This window comes from Somniosus microcephalus, chromosome 3, assembly GCF_052327205.1.
Source record: "Somniosus microcephalus isolate GS21.2 chromosome 3, FLI_Smic_1.0, whole genome shotgun sequence".
NCBI lineage: Eukaryota > Metazoa > Chordata > Chondrichthyes > Squaliformes > Somniosidae > Somniosus > Somniosus microcephalus.
Window position 1 is genome coordinate 288,435,300 of NC_140989.1, and position 18,623 is coordinate 288,453,922.

Here is an 18,623-nt window from a genome sequence, read left to right on the forward strand (position 1 = left end):
AGTCAGGAGGTGAGACACTCTCCACATAATACCCAGCCTTTGACCTGCTCTTGTTGCCACAGTATTTATGTGGCTGGTCCACTTCAGTTTCTGGTCAATGGTGACCCCCCAGGATGTTGATGGTGGGGGATTCGGCAATGGTAATGCCGTTGAATGTCAAGGGGTGGTGGTTAGGCGCTCACTTGTTGGAGATATACATTGCCTGGCACTGGTGTGGCGCGAATGTTACCTGCCACTTATCAGCCCAAGCCTGAATGTCGTTCAGGTCTTGCTGCATGCGGGCATGGACTGCTTAATTATCTGAGGAGTTGCGAATGGCACTGAACACTGTTTAGTTATCAGCGAACATCCCCGCTTCTGACATGATGAAAGGAAGGTCATTGATGAAGCAACAGAAGATGGTTGGGTCTAGGACACTGCCCTGAGGAACTCCCGCAACAATGTCCTGTGGTTGTGATGATTGACTGCCAACCACCACAACCATCTTCCTTTGTGCTAGGTATGACTCCAGCCAGTGGAGAGACCCCCACCCCCCCCGATTCCCATTGACTTCAGTTTTACTAGGGCTCCTTGGTGCCACACTCGGTCAAATGCTGCCTTGATGTCAAGGGCAGTCACACTCACCTCACCTCTGGAATTCAGCTCTTTTGTACATGTTTGGACCAAGGCTGTAATGAAGTCTGGAGCTGAGTGGTCCTGGTGGAACCCAAACTGGGCATCAGTGAGCAGGTTATTGGTGAGTAAGTGCTGCTTGATAGCACTGTCGATGGCACCTTCCATCATGTTGCTGATGATTGACAGTAGACTGATGGGGCGGTAATTAGCTGGATTGGATTTGTCCTGCTTTTTGTGGACAGGACATATCTGGGCAGTTTTCCACATTGTCGTATAAATGCCAGTGTTGTAGCTGAACTGGAACAGCTTGGCTAGAGGCGCAGCTAGTTCTGGAGCACAAGTCTTCAGCACGAAAGCCAGGATGTTGTCGGGGCCCATAGTCTTTGCTGTATCCAGTGCGCTCAGCCATTTCTTGTAATCACGTTGAGTGAATCGAATTGGCTGAAGACTGGCTTCTGTGATGGTGAGGACATCGGGAAGAGGCCGAGATGGATCATCCACTCTGCACTTCTGGCCGAAGATGGTTGTAGAAGCTTCAGCTTTGTCTTTTGCACTCCCGTGCTGGGCTCCACCATCATTTAGGATGGGGATATTCGTGGAGCCTCCGCCTCCCGTTAGTAGCTTAATGGTACACCACCTTTCACGCCTGGATGTGGCAGGACTGCAGAGCTTTGATGATCTGATCTGTTGATTGTGGGATCCTTAGCTCTGTCTATAGCATGCTGCTTCTGCTGTTTAGCATGCAAGTAGTCCTGTGTTGCAGCTTCCCCAGGTTGGCACTGCATTTTTAGGTACGCCTGGTGCCTGCTGCTCCTGGCAGGCTCTTCTTCACTCCTTATTGAACCAGGGTTGGTCCCCTGGCTTGACGGTAATGGTAAAGTTATGTGTACCAGTAGCATTTAAGCAGACAAGCAGTGTCAGCTGCGTCTTGCTAACTTTGTAGCCAAGTGCTACCTGCCTGCCTGTATCGGTAGGCATATACTTCCAAAGCATACCAGTTTTGTCCATGTTGTATACTTGCTTTATAGTTAGGTCATTTGTTAAAAGAATTTTGCGAATTTCCTTGCCAAACTAACATTGGCACATCCACTGAAAGCCTCTCACCCAACATCAGGTTCCTCATGCAGTGCTTTTTTTTAAGCTTTTATGCTAGTTGGTGCTTCCTACAGATGGCTCCATTGTTCCCAGCGATTCATGAAAATATCATCTTCACCATGGAACCTGAGATGGGAGCTTCTGTAGCATGATGCTTTGTTTACTTGAGGAAATTTGGACACCCTGATCTTGTTTTGTGATTGTTCCTCACTGCATTCTGTTCCCTTGTTAAATTTCCAGAGCTTCTCTTTTGCTGCCTTAATGTCATAGATAGCAAGGACACCCAGGTTAAATTCATGGGCAAGTTTTGCTGTTGACACTCTGCTTAATAGCAACTGTATTTTATTCAGTTTTTCTTCAATAGAATGCACAATTCTTTTTCTGTTTGAAGCGGGAATCTATTAGTTAGCCAGAATCACTTTCGGCACAATGTTTTGTGAACATGCGGTGGGGGAGAGCGAGGAGGCACATGTGAGAATGCAGGCCATGCACATAAATGAATACGTGTTAAATCAATAGGCATTAAAACAACGTTCTACAGTAGTTTGTTCTGCCTGGTCCTCCCAATTTTATAAATAAACACACAGGTCTTATTTTCCATTTATTCTTAGTGTTTGATGTGATTTTTATGTAGTGCCTTGATATTCTGTGATTAATGCCACCCCCCTGCCCCGCCCCTTTATTTTGACTAGAAATACAAATGAACTGAATTAATCTTTATGCCAGGATTGTGACTGATGTTTTTTTTTATCAACTTCTTAAATGCTCAGAGGATTCTAAAACTCTGAAATCTTGTTTTCAATGTATTTGAAAAGTCGGCAGCTACCTAAGCAGGAACAATTGAGCTGTGATAGGTCAGGCATTGCCTGTTGCAGATAATGTGCTTTCTCATTTACACATGTAGTGGCACTAGGTACACAGATTTGTTAGAGTAGAAGTAAAAACAAATGTCTTAAAATACTGGCGAATTGCTAAAATTAGCTTCTTAAATTTCACAAGATAACTTTGGATGAGGAAGGTCATTCGACCTATCTTAATTCATCTATTTAAAGAAATCCTAATGTGCCTCCCATTGTAGCATCCAATTGTTTCTTAAATAATTCCAGGGTTATTGCCTTCATTACTGTATCTGGAAGTTCATTCCACATGTTGATCACTTTTAATGTGAAGAACAATTTCCTGATATCTGCCCTAAAACTATCGCTCTCTAGTTCGACCTTGTTCTGCTCTTGTAGTTTAATTTAAATTGATATTCTAAGTTACATTTTTCTATACCCTTAATAACTAACTTAACTCTTGCTAAGATCACTGCTTATTTGCCTGCTTTCCCAGCTGCAAAGCCCAGGTTTCTTCAGTCTTTCCTTGTAACTCAAATATCAGACACTGGGATCAGCCTCATTGCTCTTCTCTGCACTGGCTCCAACACTTCAGTATCTCTCTCCTTTCTTGGCAACAAGAGCATATTCAAGGTGTGGTCTGACTAGAGCTATGTAGTAAGTGGTGTTGTATGACAGACAGTACAGTCAAGTTATTTAAAAGGCATAGACAAATACGAGCCTTTGCAACCCACAACAACTTCAAATATCCTGCACAGTAACCAGAGATAAAATGTCACATGCTAACGGGACAGACAATGACAAATGCAAAGTGGCTAAAATGATGAAATAGTGTTGAAATAGCTACAGATGAAGTGTTTAGCTCCTGTGAAGTGCCCTGGAACATTTTACTACGTTAAAGACGCTATATAAATAGTTGAAGACCAACAAATGCAACTAATGTAGAGCATCAATCACAAAGCCAATAGGAAGTGAATTACACAGCCAAAATCATGGAATACAAGTCTGAGGAGGTAATGATCAAATTTTATGGTACATAGCTTCCCCTATGGCTCAGTTAAGATATAATTCAACACAGATGTGCCAATCCAGCACATTCATGGTCTGTATGGCTCAACCCAAATTGGACCATACCGTTACCAGATGAGGCTCATGAGTCATTGACGTTCACTTTTTCAAAGTAAAATTGTGCTTATTTCACAATTATGGAAAGTCTTGAATATTCCACCAAGAGACAAGTCCACATCAAATCCAGCATTACAAATATATTTTTCTGCTGTTTCTCTAATTCCCCATGTTCATTAGGAAGTAACCACATCTGAATCTCAGGGAATAACATTATTTATTTAAAAGGCATTGAGTTTCTGAAAATGTAGTTACGTATGTTTTCCTCTTCTGGACTAATTACTTTGTGAAAGAAGACCAGAAATTTCAGGGTTTTTTGCCAATACAGATGTTTACTGTTGGTATATATGATTATGATCATAAAATTGTAGAGTTAAAATTTGTCTCACTAATTTTACATTTTTTAAAAAAATGAAAGCAGATTTTAATTTGTCTTAAAACTTAATGCAAATTATTTTCAAATGCCCTTTGATCACAATTTCTGGCCTGCTTTTGTTCTTTTGCTTTTGGCTAAAAAGCACTGTACTTTGGCCTTTCTGCTCTGCTTTAAAAATTAGCCTTGAACAGAACTTCACAAAGTGAGCAGTGTGCTTTCCAAAGTGCCAAGCCTCAGCTATCCAACCTCTTAATAAACTTCAGACAGTGCATCCTATTATTGTTTTAGAATACTGTGACCACAGCATGCAGTTAAGAAAGCATGGTTAATCAAAATATGAATGATTGTGATGCAAGTAGGGTGTACTGATTAATTTAAAATAATCAGTCACCCAAATTCCATGGCTCCAGTGGCATTGTGGGGGTAGCCGTTTGGTGCAGGAAGCCCAAGGGTGATGGGATATATGACAGGACCCAGTGACACTTGGTCTCCACTCAGAATTACACCCACTGGTAAATTGCACAGGGGCCTGTTTGAGACCGAGCTTTCCTCTGCCCCAAACATGCCCCTTGATTTCAGGGTGGGGCTGATGGAAGGAATTGCCAATGCCAGGAATTCCCTTGGTCCTGGCTTCTCTAATGCCCAGCGACCTGCCCTCTGATATTTCACCAAAGCAGCAATTTTCAGTTACCTAGGCACTGAGCGTTAGTCTATTGGGCCTTTACAAACATCACAGCCAAACTCAATCGAGCTTAATGCGAGGAGCATTCGTAATAAGGTGGATGAATTAGCTGCACAAATAGAGGTAAACGAATATGACATGATTGGGATTATGGAAACATGGCTCCAGGGTGGCCAAGGCTGGGAACTCAACATCCAGGGGTATTCAATATTCAGGAAAGATAGGCAAAAAGGAAAAGGAGGTGGGGTAGCATTGCTGGTTAAAGAGGGGTTTAACACAATTGAAGGGAAGGATATTAGCTCTGATGATGTGGAATCTGTATGGGTAGAACTGAGAAATACCAAGGGGCAGAAAACGTTAGTGGGAGTGATATATATACCTCCGAACAGTAATGCGGAGGTCGGGGATGGCATTAAATGGGAAATTAGAGAAGCGTGCAATAAGGGCACAGCAGTTATCATGGGTGACTTTAATCTACATATAGATTGGGCTAACCAAATTAGTAACAATACTGTGGAGGAGGAATTCCTGGAGTGTATACGGGATGGTTTCCTGGACCAATATGTCGAGGAACCAACCAGAGATCAGGCCATCTTAGACTGGGTATTATGTAATGAGAAAGGATTAATTAGCAATCTTGTTGTGCGAGGCCCCTTGGGTCAGAGCGATCATAATATGATAGAATTCTTCATTAAGACGGAGAGTGAAATAGTTGACTCAGACTAGGGTCCTGAATTTAAATAAAGGAGACTACGATGGTATGAGGTGCGAGTTGGGTAGGATTGATTGGGGAATGTCACTCAAAGGGTTGACGGTGGATGGGCAATGGCAAACATTCAAAGATTGCATGGATGAACTACAGAATTTGTTCACCCAGTTTGGCATAAAAATAAAACAAAAAAGGTAGCTAACAAGGGAAATTAGGGATAGCATAAGATCCAAGGAGAGGACATATAAATTGGCCAGAAAAAGCAGTAAACCTGAGGATTGGGAGCAGATTAGGATTCAACAAAGGAGGACAAATGGATTAATTAAGAAGGGGAAAGTAGAGTATGAGAGTAAGCTTTCAGGGAACATAAAAACCGACTGTAAAAGCTTTTACAGATGTGTGAAGAGAAAAAGATTGGTGAAGTCAAGCGTAGGTCCATGCAGTCAGAATCAGGGGAATTTATAATGGGGAACAAAGAAATGGCAGATCAATTAAATACATACTTTGGTTCTGTCTTCAAAAAGGAGGACACAAATAACCTCCCAAAGATGTCGGGGAACATAGGGTCTAATGAAGGGGAGGAACTGATAGAAATCAGTATTTGTAGGGAAATGGTGTTAGGGAAATTGATGGGATTGAGGGTCGATAAATCCCCAGGGCCTGATGATCTACATCCTAGGGTACTTAAGGAAGTGGCCCTAGAAATAGTAGATGCATTGCTGGTCATCTTCCAAAATTCGATAGACTCTGGAACAGTACCCATGGATTGGCGGGTAGCTAATGTTACCCCACTGTTCAAAAAGGGTGGTAGAGAGAAAATGGGGAATTACAGACCGGTAAGCCTGACATCGGTAATGGGGAAAATGCTAGAGTCCATTATAAAGGATGTAATAGCAGAGCACTTGGAGAAAAGTGACAGGATCGGACAAAGCCAACATGGATTTACAAAAGGTAAATCATGCTTGACATAGAAACATAGAAGATAGGAGCAGGAGTAGGCCCTTCGAGCCTGCTCTGCCATTCAACGAGATCATGGCTGATCATCCAAACCCTAGCACCCGGTCCCTACACCGACAGCCATCCCACACAAGCCCTATCCCCATAACCCCACGTATTTAATCCCCCCTAACACTAAGGGCCAATTTTTTATCATGGCCAATCAATCTAACCCGCACATCTTTGGACTGTGGGAGGAAACCGGAGCACCCGGAGAAAACCCACGCAAACACGGGGAGAATGTGCAAACTCCACACAGTCACCCGAGGCCGGATTTGAACCCGGGTCCCTGGTGCTGTGAGGCAACAGTGCTAACCACTATGCCACCGTGCTGACTAATCTACTGGAATTTTTTGAGGATGTAACTGGTAAAATAGATAAGGGAGAACCAGTGGATGTGGTGTATTTGAATTTTCAAAAGGCTTTTGATAAGGTCCCACATAAGAGATTAACGGGTAAAATTAAGGCACATGGGATTGGGGGCAAGGTATTGACTTGGATAGAGAACTGGTTGGCAGACAGAAAGCAAAGAGTTGGAATAAACGGCTCTTTTTCCGAGTGGCAGGCAGTGACTAGTGGGGTACTGCAGGGATCGGTCCTTGGACCCCAGCTATTCACAATATATATTAATGATCTGGACGAGGGAACTAGATGTAATATCTCCAAGTTTGCAGACGACACAAAGCTGGGTGGGCGTGTGTGCTGTGAGGAGGATGCCGAGAAACTCCAGTATGATTTGGACAGGTTGGGTGATTGGGCAGAAGCATGGCAGATGCAATAAAACGTGGACAAATGTGAGGTTATCCACTTTGGTGTCAAAAACAGGAAGGCAGATTATTATCTGAATGGCAATAGATTGGGAGAAGGGGAAGTGCAACGAGACCTGGGCGTCCTTGTGCACCAGTCGCTGAAAGTAAGCATGCAGGTGCAGCAGGTGGTTAAGAAGGCAAATGGTATGTTGGCCTTCGTAGCGAGAGGGTTTGAGTACAGGAACAAGGATGTCTTGTTGCAGTTGTACAGGGCCTTGGTGAGACCACATCTTGAGTATTGTGTGCAGTTTTGGTCGCCTTATCTGAGGAAGGATGTTCTTGCCATGGAAGGAGTGCAGCGAAGATTCACCAGGCTGATACCTGGGATGGCAGGAATGACGTATGAGGAGAGATTGGGTCGACTGGGCTTGTACTCGCTGGAGTTTAGAAGAATGAGGGGATCTCATCGAAACTTATAAAATTCTAACAGGACTAGACAGACTAGATGCTGGAAGGATGTTCCCGATGGTCGGGGAGTCCAGAACGAGGGGTCACAGTCTAAGGATAAGGGGTAAGCCATTTAGGACAGAGATGAGGAGGAATTTCTTCACCCAGAGAGTGGTGAACCTGTGGAATTCTCTACCGAAGAAGGCAGTAGAGGCCAATTCATTGAATATATTTAAGAAGGAGTTGGATATATTTCTTACGGCTAAAAGGATCAAGGGATATGGAGAGAAGGCAGGAACAGGGTACTGAATTTGGATGATCAGCCATGATCTCATTGAAAGGCGGAGCAGGCTCGAGGGGCCGAATGGCCTACTCCTGCTCCTATCTTCTATGTTTCTATGTAATCCTATCCTCGGGTGACATCCACGCATTGGCACGTTTCCGCTAGAGTCACTGGATAATTAAAAGATTTACAAACCCTTCCCTAATTCAAGGCACGGAGGTCAATCATTCCAGCCCTCCCTACCATTATCCCTGCTGAGATCAGCTACTTCACACACCGGGGGGAATTGAGCTGCAGTTCTTACCCAGTTTGTGACTCAGTAGCACACCGAACATTGCATTTACCCACCAAGCCACACTGGTGGCTGAGTGTAACTGGTCTAAATTTTCCCAAAAGGTATTTGGCTGGATTCATAGAAAAACATATTCATTGAACCTTATCAGCAATGTGAAAGGATTGTTCATTTGAACTCTTGTATATGAAATCAATGCCAGTGTTTTACAGATTTCTGAGAATGTTGCTCATTGTTATATAGATATCATAAAATACGTATTAAAAAAGAAACCCTGTAAATTTAAATTAAAAAATCATCCTTTCACTGAGTGGTAAAGGAGATTGATGATCTGTATTTACAATGCATTCATTACCAAAACTTCTGTTGCCTAGTAAGGGTCTTGGTATGCTTGAAATCAGGACAGAAATTTAAAACAATATGTTACTTTTGTAGTATTTTATGCAAAGCTTTACAGAACTGTTTCTAAACATCTGATTGGTTTTTATGCTTCATTGTATGTGTCATCACTACTAAAGATGTGGGTTCTTCCAGGTCTTTTCCCTTCCCATAGTGTATCAATTCTATCTTTAATACAGTGCACTCAAAAAATACACTAAGCTAAACAGATCTGAAATAGCAGATTGTTTTGTTTGAACAGAGGAAAATGGCAGAAAAAATAAGAAATATTACATTTAGTTTGCAGCAGCATTGCACTTTACTGGTTTGTCCTAAATGAGCTGTTCTTGGTTGGAGCTACAGTGAAGGCATTAGAATTGGCTCCAGTCCCCTCAGGATTCAAGTGCTTAACTTTCATTTGTTTGCGATTTCTTCAAATGATGGGCCTTTACCTGAGGAAGTATTGGCACATTGTAAAGCACAGAGGTTTAACAAATTATGTTTTCTAACTCAACTGATGTCTTACTACATCCTGGAATAAAGCAGAGCATTGTGGATTTGAATTACTGTACGTAGTTTGAGATGAGTCTGCTAGTTGAGTAATTCCTGTCCTCATTGCCACAGGCATTGAATTCTTGGTATTGAATTCATGCAGTCATTAAGTCAGTCCAGTCCAACAATTAACTATATGTTACAATCAAAAAATGTTGTACCACAGATTAAGAAATAGGCCCATGGCTAAAGCAATTAGTGCTGTGTTTATTAACTTGTTTAAAGAAGGCTGGATAAATGTCTAAAACAAAAACAGAAAATGCTGGAAATACTCAATGGGTTAATTAGCATCTGTGGAGAGGACAGAATTTCCTCAGAGCTGCTACATTCCGTCACATAACATTCCCGGAAGTGTGGAGGAAACCAAGTAAGCGGAAGCAGCACCGAGGAAATTATCAGCCATTATTTTGTTGTAAAACAGCATTATTTCTTTTTTTTAAAACTGAAAAAAATGGAGCTGTGGAAGCTTAAAAAGAATTGCAGAAAGTCTGGGCTCATTGCTGGCAGACTACATGCTAAAACGTTGTGCTTTGCTGCATAGCTCACCAGGGCACCCAAATGATGACCAGCTATGGCTGCACATCATATGTACGGGATATTTCTACCAACTGCTGCCGAACAGTTTACTCTGCTCGCTGCTGTCTATCACTTACTTCACATGAGTGATAATTTAAAATAGGCCGTTATGTACTTCATAGCTTTGACAAGCATGCTAAATTCTCTTGGAGGACGATCCCATGGCACTATTTCAACGAGCTAGGAAGTTTTCCCTGGTGTCCTGGCCAACGTTTCTCCCTCAACCAGCATCACTAAAACAGATTATCTGGTCATTATCATATTGCCATTTGTGGGACCTTTGCTGTGTGCAAATTGGCAGCTGCATTTTCCTACATTACAACATTGACGACATTTCAAAAGTGCTTCATTGACTGTAAAGTGCTTTGGGACGTCCTGAGTTCATGAAAGATGCTATATAAATGCAAGTTCTTTTCTTTAAAGCAATTTAACAAATGGGAAACAGAGGCTCTTCTGAATATTTATCACTTAACTAGAGTTGGTCTAAGACCAGAAATCCAGCATATCTTCTCCTGAGTGGGAATTTAGTATCTGTAATGAGAGAGATCAAAAAATAACTAATGCACATTCTGATATCCAGTAGAAATATTTGTAACTTCTTGTAATCTATTACTTTCCAGCCAAAATTAATGATCCATTGTGCTGTGACTATATTCTCTGAATGGCTCTTTTTTTTAAAAAGGAGTACTTCTGGGTTCCCCAAAGCTGCACTATGTAAGTGCAACATTAGGGTGCCTAACATTGCTGGAGCTGAGCCACACAGTCTAGGGAGGTCACAGGTTTGATCCCAGGTCTGTGCAGAATTAATCTCACCCAGAGTGCCAGTAAACTCTTGCACTCCAGGGCTAGCACAGAGAAAAAAACATCAGCTGCGGTTTCTGCTCTTGGGAACTACATGTGTGTGGATGTCAGCTGAAAAGAGGATTAGACTTGGCTGTGATACCTTTTACAGTCCAATACCCTGTTAACTTGCACTTCTGTTATTTACTAGTGGGCCCTGGCGCATGTATAACCGTATCCCAGCATTAGTTGGTGCTTTCATAAGGTGGCAGAAAATTAGAGTAAGATAGCTGCAAAAGAAAATATAGGGCACTCCTTCATTTAAAAAGGTATACCGATCTAAAGGGGTGGGCCTCCATGTTGACTAACTGCTGGTTCGCTGCCTGCTTCTGAGCTCGCACGCTCCGAACCGCGTGCCCCCCAACCCCCATTATAATCGAGGCCAGAGTTCCTGCACTGTTTGTTGCTGAATGATTTATGTGCCGCTAAAACATGGATAAATTATAAGATTATACAAAGCTTGAGCATCAGCACCTGATGAGACGGTTTTCACATCTAAACAAAACCACTAGTCACATTGATTACCAAAAGTGTCCTAGCACCTGATGAGGTGAAAAAGATTCTGAAACATCATTGACTTGGTTACTAGCTGATTTTTCACACCTAGACAAAAATGCTTGTAAAAGGAGCTCAACATATCGGCTTTAGCAAGGCAGTACACTTCAATGAATAAATCCAGACTTTTGTAATTCATTTAAATATCTTACTTGTTTAACTGGGACATTTATCATTGGAAAAGGAATTTGTGCATGAAAATTTAATTCTCTTAAACATTTTATTCTGTTATCAGTTATTCATTTTGTGGGCCTGACTGTATAAGGTGATCAAATATCTTGCCTCCAAACTGATGTGTGGGGCCTTTTTAAGGCCCGGTATGGAATCCACAGATGCTCCCCGTAGACGATTCCTACTCTCCTTTCCCCCCTGCCAACCCAAAAGTCACCTTTTCTGCCCTCTCCCAACTCCATACCAAAGACTTTAATTGTGTTTAAATGGTCAGCTCTGTTTTTCCCCATTCTCTATTCCTTCCCAACGTTTTTGTCTTTTAGTCTTTGTTTAGTTTTCCTTTTTTCTAACACATTTATCCTAACTTTTTTTCTGTTTTTAAAAAAAAAAAATGTTTTCTTTTTCCTTTTAATCTCTCAAATGTAAAAAATCTGGGTTTTATTGGCTGAAAATATGCTTTAAAAATCTGGACTTTGATAATTGACCTAATCACTTGTATGATCCAGGTCATATTTGACATTTTTACATGTCAAAAGCAGGAAGAGGGCTGCCAAGCAACAACAGCTTTCATTTGTATGGTGCCTTTAACGTAGAAAATGTCCAAGGTGCTTAACAAGTATACATTCTGTACACCTGGTGCTCAAGTGTTTATGGGCAAGTAAACTTTCGTGCTGTTTGTAGGATTCCTACAGCTGCCTCAATGCATCTGAAAGGCTCTCTGAAACTTGCTCCTGATTTGTATTTTGAAAAGTGTTTGAGATATTGCATTTTAGACTTCTGTATTTATTTGTGTGTTTGGTGTTTTAAGCAGACTTGTGTAATTGTATATTAGTGAATTAAATAGAACGTTTGAAGATCTGTTTCTGTATAAAAACAAAATTAGAAGTTATAAGTTTCGTGGGACAAGCAATGGCAAAAAGGAGAGGAGAGGGAAAAGAAAGTTCTGTGGAATGCCATCATATCCCAAAGCCTCACTGTACATGTTAGTTTAATGGTCTGGAACAGTGCCATTAATAGTGGAGCATCCTGCATCAGAACCTGCAATCACTCATGGATTTTTTTTTAATGTAATTTTTTATAAGCTTGTACCCCATTTTCAAGCCCAGTGACTTCAGGCCCTACCAGCAGCAGAGGCTTTAATATGTTTACCCCTCCTCCTGTAGCCAGCTACTAGGAGGTGCTGGGTAACATCCAGACATGACTCTTCTGTTCTCCCATGCAGGGAATATGGCGCAAACTTTATTTGGCTCCTTTCCAATCATCACAACTCGGATCAAGAGCCAAGCAAAACAGAACTCAGTTGGTAAATACATCAATTATGTCGGCCTTGGCTCAGTGGTAGCACTCTCGCCTCTGAGTCAGAAGATCGTGGGTTTAAGCCCCACTCCAGAGACTTGACCACCTAATCGAGACTGCCACTTCCTTTGTCAGGTTTCGCAATCCCTTTGCAAGATCTCCATCCTGATCTTCCTAATATAATTGATTCCAAGGTAAACTATTTCTTCAGGCTTGTCACCTTCCTTTTCAGAATCTTCTCCACCTACATTTTTTGTCCCTTATCCTGGCATTTGGTAGGCAACAGACTTTTCTGGACTTGCAGCAGCAGAAAAGGCTATCCTGATGATCGAAAACCACATAACTACACTTGCCTCCTTTTTGCCCCCATCACTTCTCCCACAGTCAACTCTTTGCTGTGTGGTGATCAATGTTCCCTCTAATTTCTTTTTTTAATGCGCGGTCCCTTTAAATTTGCTGCGCAACAGCTGGTGAGCAGCCTGCACTGGACCTTTGGATCAGTGCGCGGCCACGCACCTTAGCAGGAAGGTTGGTGGTAATACAGTGCTGCTTGTATATTCCCTTTCTTGTGTGTACCATAAGTATTGAGCACCGTCTAAGTCAATGTCAGATCTCCCATCCCCAGGATTTTGCCTTCACTGCCTTTATCAGCATTCATGTTCCATATCTTCATCTCCACCCTTCCACCTGCACCCCCCCTCTCCCCCCCCACCAACTACTTCTTTCCTTACCGTAGTACTTTTCCATAAATCTGAAACTGGATTTCCTTCCACATCCTTTGAATATAGGAGCTAAAGTTGACTAAGTTTCCAATTATATATTCATGCAACTTTCCTCTTCATTTAACACGTGGGCCACCCTCTCAACCAAAGTAGTTCATCTTGCCTTTTAAATTATGGGCTTGGAAATTCCAGCATATTTGCGCCCAGATACATACAATCTGGACGCAAATCAGATACGCGGTCTAAGAGATCACGGAATTTAGGGAGTGAGTTGTATGTGTAACTGCATTACACCCAAATCGCCTCAGTCTTTTACGATTGTCTATCAATCTCTTTGCCTGAATGCATCTCCGCCCATAATAATGACCCCCTCCCCCAAGTTAGTCTCCTAAGTGGGTTTCCTGCAATAATTCTTGCTCAGAAGCTCTCTTGAAATTACAACCAGATTTTCAGGCGCAGCAGGAAACAGTTATTTTTCTGTGTTTTTTATTGCATTTCTTTTTAGTGTTTTTAAAAAGTATCCTCACTGAGACCTGCACTGTATTTTCTATTTATCTGAATGGATTTTTATAGTCACATTAAAAATTGAAAAGCTTTCCCGATTGGCAATTCTTAAACATGTTTTGCTGAATGTGCATGCAAGATGGTTGAATGAGTTAAAACTTCAATTTTCATACTTAAAGAAGAAATGTATGGTTTGAGTTCGGCGCTTTCCTTGAACCTTGATTGTTTACGCTGATTTCCCATTTTATGTTCAGGTATATTCAGATTTGCAGGGACATTATGCGTAACTTGACGTGTCAAATAACAAGGAGAGAATGTTACAGCACTGTGATGGAAGTATTCTTGATAATAAAATGGCAAGTCAGGGAGATTGTACTGGGAAATATCCATGATTTTCTATACCAGATATACTTTCAAAGTGAATAATGGACCATTCGTGCCTCAGTACATGGAATTGATCAGCAGTAGTCTATTATTTGGTGTGTTGTATGTATGTGAGAGAAATTAACTTCCTGTCAGCGGCTTGTTGACTCTGTAGGATGTGTCAGGAAAGAGGAGGTAAATGTGCTGGTTGTACAGGAGTTACAGTCATCCCCAAGGAAAAATACTACTGCAGCAATTACCTTCTCCGCTTTACTATAGTGGCTAGAAAGGAATCCACAAAAGCAAAATAATAATAATATGGCAGATTTCCACTGAATTAGTGAGTCAATGCATTGCCCAGGGTGATACTGAGCCATGCAGACCAATAATATCCTGGTTTTCATCTTTAGTCTGTGCTGAATTAGCTGTTCACAGCCAGGGACTATCCAGTGATTCCTGCTGGAAAGTGCAGTCATTGAGTGAGGACAAGATTGAGCATTTCTGTGATTTCCTCTACAGTCAAATAGCTGGCTGATATTTGCTGTCTAGGTTCAACATGAAGAATGACTGCTTAGCTGAAGTACCAGACAACTGGTGTATCTGGACCTGTAGCCTAGCAAGAGCCAGTGCCTGTAGAATAAAATTGGCGAGTGTGGAGAGAGAATATAGTAGATTTCTCTTTTACTGTGCATTACTATTATATTATATCTTGATATTACTTGTGCTTTTTCCTTCTTTATACTGTTTACATCAAACCCCTCTCCTCCTTTAGATACCCACTACTGCTATCTACTACTACCCCACATCCTTCAGCTGCTGCAGTAAGACTATTTGGCCTGGGGACTCGCAAAATCTATTTATGTAGGACAGGATTAGGCCTCACCATTTCCCCCACCCCTTTGTTACCATGTAGTGTTCCATCTAGTGCCTCAACCAAGAGCTTGTAGAGCTCACTCCATCCCTGTTTCTCTGCAATAATGGCCATTTATTTAGCTTTGTTTCATTTATATAGATACCATTGGCAATGCAATCATTGCCATTACACTGGGTGGCAGCAGGACATTTAGGACAGAAAAATGAGTTGGCTATCCATAAAATAAAACAAAGATAAGTAACTAACGGTAACTCTCTTAAATATCAAACCCAGCTTAAGCTTAAACACTTAACCATTCGCCACCTGTTTATCCCCAGTAGGGATTAGATGACATGCAGCAACAGCCAGGAAGTTGGTTGTCCCACTGCAATTTTAAGTGAGCTCCTCCAGTGGTTTAGTGGGTAATTACAGATCATGAAGTTCCCACGTTTCATCCCTGGTCTGCATTGAAAATGATCCGTGACTAAATAGCCTGCAGACACTTGCTGTATAGTGAAGCGCATCAAATCCAAGCCCAGCCTGCTCTTGCCTAACACATGTACTTCCAATAGGGATCACTAGATAGGATTTGGGAGTAGGGGCCCTGAGTGATTTTTCTCACCTCCCCTGAGATTAATAAAAGCATCACATCCACTGCTCCAGCTGAGATCAGTTAACTGATCACAAACCAAGGATAAAATTTAAGACATTCCTGGTATGTGTGATTCATTTCCACATCGGTAGTAAATTTAACCACTGAGGCATCAACAATACCCCATGATTTGTATTATTTAAAATTATAAAATGCAAAAGGTTAATCAAAGTGGGGACACAAGTTTGTTTTCACCCGCTTTCTCCCCAAATATGACCTGGTGAGGCTACATTAGGGAGAAAACAGGTGAAGAGGAATACAGATAACATATCCGTCTAGAGTCTCAGTAGGCCCTAGCAAGGGGGCAGGAGTGGAATGGGCTTTTGCCAATGCCACGGCCTAATCATGACCTTGTCCGATATTGTGGAGACAGGGTCATTCAAATATTTGGAGCAGGCGATCTTGTTGCTGAAATCTCAGAACAGCACTTGCCCACTCGGAAGGAAGCCTTAAATTGATGAATTCAAATTTTCTGTACTCTTGAGAAATTTCTCCGTCAGTTGCTTTGGATCCCCGAACTGCACAAAATTAAATCTGCTCATTTAACCATAAATGCAGACAAGCTGGCCACTGGCCAGCTTCACTGTTTAAGCTCGCACATAAAGAATGGTCACTTGGGGATAAAGCTAAAAGTCAAACCTGTGGAACAGTACGTCATCATTAGAGCCTTTAGGAAAGGAGGAAAGAAAATTAGAGGGGCCACTAATGTATATATTGCTTTATATTTTAATTGGAATTCAGAGAAATTAATAATTTAAAGACATCAAACATTATTTATAGGGTGTAATGAGGAATTTTTGGGGAAGGCAAGGGGTACTGGTTGATTTGTATGATCGTGACAATTCATTCAAATGTGTTGCTAATGCGGAGGCATAGACTAGTTCTATTTGCACACAAAATGGATTAGAAGCCCATTGTTCATTGGTGATATATATAACATATAGAGGGAACTCTTATAGTCACCAGCTGGAGGAATGTCATGTGATGTGGTTGCTATGGAGCTGTGCTGTTCATTTCATGGTGCTGCTTGAACTTCAGTCTCTAGATTCTCTGGGGCTCCTTGCTGCAGTTGCCCTCCCATGTTCTAATGCTCTTTATCAGCAGTGCAGAGAAAGCTAAGTGATGTCACTGCAGCTGAGCTGAAAGCCAATCAGCTACAGAGTGAATAACATTTCTATGCAGGCACTGCTTCAGCTCCGATTTAAAGGGGAACTGCTATGGAGAGTGCAGAGGTGAAAAATTATTGTAGATACCATAGAATAGTCAAGCTTTGAACATTAGTCAGCGCACCTCAGTTTCTTTAATATTGAGGCTTTCCCCATTGTCTAAGGAATGCAATCTTTCTGTAGAAGTTTTGGTGAAAATTGTAGAAAAAAATCAGTCTGTGTTTATAATTAGCAATGCCTGGCTTGCACGGCAATGCAACTTTAATGAGGTGCAGGATGTAGTGACGTACCCACTCAATCAGTTTTAATTCTGAAGTGGTTCACTTTAAACAATTTTAGTTCAATTGTAAAATATTCAAATAACTGCAAACCATCTAGGAATAAAACATTTCTGTCTCTGGAAAAAGCTAATTGTTTAAATTTACTGTATTAACTCTTCAGACAGGAAACAGCTAGATGGAAGCGATCAGCATAAATGAGCCTTATAAATTGCTGTTTTGTGTGTCAGCAAACAAAAGGCAGAAAAATCTAAACTTCAGAGAATTAGACTATTATTGTGAATCATCTTGTAATACTAGTTTTATTCCACAGTCATGTGCAATAGAGAGGACAGATCATAATTCTATCTGGTCCTGATAAAAAATGATTCTACTAAATTGTCATTGTGTTTAAAGTATCTGACAATGGTGTAGGAGGGTGCTAAAAGCAGATTATATTCTCTGATGAAATGGGGACACCGTCTGCATTTAATTTACATAAATATGCACCGGGCATCCTCCATTTTCTGTCATTTCCCACATCCCGTTGAAATGATGTAGATACTGTAAGCTTGCAGACAAAAGATTTTTTTTGCCCCTTTGTACTGAGACTGAAGTAGCTTCCTCCCCCCCCCCCCCCCCCTCCTCCCTCTAGCCAGCCAAGCAACCAAAGCTATTCATAATTCATAAGTGCTGTGAACTGCACACACCTGTGTGGTTTCTAGCTCCATGTGACCCCTGATTTCATTATCTCAATTCTGTCAGTGCAAACGCACAGATACCATCTTTCCAAGGATGTATTGCATGGACTGGATTTTCTCATGCAGTGAAAGAATACTCTGATTTTTTGGGGGCAAAAAATTCTTCAAACGTTCAAGCTGCTAATGAAACATCTACACCTTTTGGTTATTACTACTGAAACTGTGCGTGTGGAATTGTCCAGCTAGATTGCTTATTTTGTACACGGCTGTTGTTGCTCCTGTTGTCAAGTGGGCCAAAATGCCTGAAGCAAACTATTTGCTGTCTGTTTCTTGGGGTTATATCAAGGTGAGTAAATTTATCACAAAATTACAAGTACAGTATATGTGAATCTGCATTTTTGCTGTGAGATGTGGCTATGAGATATGTGGCAATAAGTTCAAATACAGAAACCTATATCAACAACACATTATCCCATATTGATAACTGGCTTGTGTATATATCTTTTCAAAATTCAAAGTTGATAAGGCTCAAACAAAATGTTACCTCTTGAGAGGAAAGGGGAGATAAAAGAAACAAGCAAAAATGGGCTGATCAGGGAATTCCAGGAAACACCATAATTTTAATTTTAAAGTTTTTAATGAGACAATGCACTATTAGAACTAGCTATGTGGTGTCGAGGAGGGGAGAATTTTTCAAAGATGGTGTATATTTTTATTACTATTAAACTCTCACTGTGCAACAAGGTATGTATATTTACAATGCCTGTTGTGAGCCCAGTATTACCAATTTACAATTCCCTTTCAGATGCCCATTTTAAAATGTCGGAATTTT

General features: G+C 41.3%; 1 protein-coding gene across 1 annotated transcript in view; it reads left to right on the plus strand.

The window, feature by feature from the left end:
* pde4ba (phosphodiesterase 4B, cAMP-specific a) overlaps positions 1–18,623 on the plus strand; it is a 321,113-nt gene that overhangs the window by 273,734 nt on the left and 28,756 nt on the right. The window lies entirely within an intron of this gene.